Genomic DNA, 3,043 nt, shown 5'->3' on the forward strand with positions numbered 1-3,043 from the left:
TTTAACTCTCCAAAACGATGTCGTTTTATTAAAAAGATTTGATTTTTAAAAATATATATGATATAATATATATATATATATATATATACACACACACACACAAGCAAACTGGCGAAACCCGGGTGAGGCCAATGCCTAGCCCGACACCCGACCCCAGCCATTTTCCATGGGCATCTGCCTGCCTAATGCAGGTGGGTTCTAGGAGCAATAACAACGTCAATAATAATATTACAGTTCTTCTAGGTACAAGCAATCTTGTGTACCGATTGTGCACCGATTGCTGACGTGGCTTATTATATTAAAAAAAAAAAACCCCCGAAGCGCAAAGGAGAAAAAGACATACACGAAGACTAGACCAGAGGATGCTTTCTAAAGAAATTAGGACATGCCCAAGTCACCATTATGTGAAGAACCAATAAACGGAATCACCTTCGTCGAAATCAAATCACCTTCGTCTTCCCCAAAATACCACCATGGTCTCTCTGGCTGAAAAATCGTCCTCGGCCATGGTTAAGTCCAAGAATGGAAAACAAAAACAATATTCTTTCATGAGAGTCAACGATTTTTTGCTTGCACCGTTAGTATATAGGAAAACTTCACTCCAGTTGTTTACTAAAATAAAAAGCTTTTTTGAAGGAAAAAGTGTTCAACATAAGCCGACTCATCTCTCTTTTTTCTTTTTTTTTTCGGTGGGAGAGTGGGGCAGGGTAATTTCAGGTTTATATTTTTATTCACATATGTAGCCTGAGTTTTGCTCATTCCAATAGGAATCGTTAGCATTTTTTCGTGTGTACAATAAATAGATGCTTTCAATATTAAACACTTGCATTATACTTAAATCATTTTTGTGAGAAAGACCAAAGATTTCGGTTTCTATACTTCCATAGCATTTTCTCAGCAACCAAACACTTTTTTTTTTTTTAAATCCGTCAATATCAATGGTATCCTCGGAACCAATTAGTGGCTGTGTGGTCAAAGAAAGAAAAATGCTAAAGCTTTGAAAGAGAAAAATACTGGAGGAGAGACTTTGTAGAGAGTGGCTGATTGTAGGATGGACAAGATTGAGATGGAGGTTGAGCTTGTTGAAGAAGTTGGATGAAGCACGGCAATTCACGAAGAGCCATCGATGGGTTAAAAAATAAAAACATGCCGTTTCGGTCTCTTCCTGTAAATCACTTCAAATTTTGTCTCCCCCGCTTTACCCATGCGCACCGTTTCTTTAAATCTCATTCCATGTCAGCTTTGGTGCACTTCGGTGCACAAAAATGCTTAAAAGAAGAGTTTTCCATAATATTATAGATGATATTAATAATAATAGTAATGGGTAATAGCACTGAATGTATTTCCCTGTAGTATAAGAGTAATACTTATAGTGTTGATTGCTGTAAATGTGCTATGATACTCTTAAGGCAAACTTTTGCCTAACTTAACCCACGTAAAGTGTGTCTATTCATTGGCTAATGTTGTAATTATAATAACTTGTACCAACTGAACAACCACTCATGCTTTAGCGGACTAAAAAAAATAAACGTTGGCTACTTAACAAGATGGAATACCTTATGCCTTTTATCTGCTTTTGTTTTAGGAAGATTTGGAAACATTTCAGATAGGCAATATTTTTTAGCAATAGCCATATACACTAACCAACATAGTATGTTATCTTAGGCTTTTCCCTACGACATATAGCTATGGTTGACGGACATGCTTCCACTAGGACTAGTAGATGTAACTTCGTATTTGAAGAAGAAAGGGAGGAGCATTGACAGAAAGTTAGGAATGTGTATGCAAATAGGAGGAAATAAATGGTTGTCTTATATGACATTTGGAATTGTCACTCGATTTTGGTGAGGGTCAGTGATATAAATGATCTCTCATGTGTCTTGGAGAGAGTGGCAGGCAACCATCTATCAATCTTAGATATTTCCTTCACACTATATCTAACGCACCAAATGAATTGCTTGTTGCTCCAAGTTGCAAGTATCTAGGGATACAATATTCAACATCCGCTATTATTTCATTAAGGGGAGGTGGGCTATCATCAAGGAATACAATGTGTTAAGAATGGAGGGAAGTTTCAGCTTTACAAGCTGCATCAATGGATGCACGCTTTCGGGATAATTGACAAACTACTCCAAAGAAAATTGGAAGGTATTTGCATGGTACAATGTTCTTTCTCATTGTAATCTATCCCTTACATTTACAAATTTGGTTGTGATCGTTGCCTTTTCACTTCTAATCTCGGGCGCTAAGAAACAACAAGGAGTTGTTTCTTGTCATGAGTATTATTTCTACAAGTTGGAAGACATGCCATCAGAAAAGTTAGTCTTGTTACACTCTAGATGAATCCTTCAACATTTTGTAGCTGACATGTGCATTAAGATAGAGACATTAAGGTTGAGCTACTTTCACTATATTCAAGATGTGATACATGTTGAAGCTTATCAGGGAATAGTCGATAGTGTTTGGTGGTGAGACACATGGTTCAAGGGTCGGCCAAATGATGATTTTGCCAGCTTTGTTTATTGGAGGTTCAAGAGGTATGCATAAAAGGTATATGGAGGCATTGACCTTGGTCTAACGGTATGGAAAGCCTGGCATCTTCCTCACCATGACATGCAATCCAAACTGGCTGAAATCAAGCAACACCTATTGTCAAATGTATAGTCTCATAATAGACTTGATCTTTAGCCCAAATATCCTATGCCAAGTTATAGGAACTAAGTATCAATTATTTAAAAACCATGTCTTTGGTTAGGTTATTGCATATGTCAATGTAACGGAGCATCAAAAGTGGGGATTGCCTTATGCCCACTTTTTATTATATTGAAATGAGATTAGAAAACTGTAGCACTAGAAAAATTCAATCATGTAGTGTCTGTCGAGCTTCCTACCAATGATGAGAATCCCCACCACTATTTTGCCGTAGTCAAGCACAAGCTGCATGGTCCTTCTAGTGACTTAACCCTACTAATGTGTGCATGTAAAAAGACAATTATAAAAGTTACTACCTAAAGACTTTCAATGAAACAACAACCATGGCAAA

Source organism: Juglans microcarpa x Juglans regia, chromosome 5S (assembly GCF_004785595.1).
Source record: "Juglans microcarpa x Juglans regia isolate MS1-56 chromosome 5S, Jm3101_v1.0, whole genome shotgun sequence".
NCBI classification, from domain to species: Eukaryota; Viridiplantae; Streptophyta; class Magnoliopsida; order Fagales; family Juglandaceae; genus Juglans; species Juglans microcarpa x Juglans regia.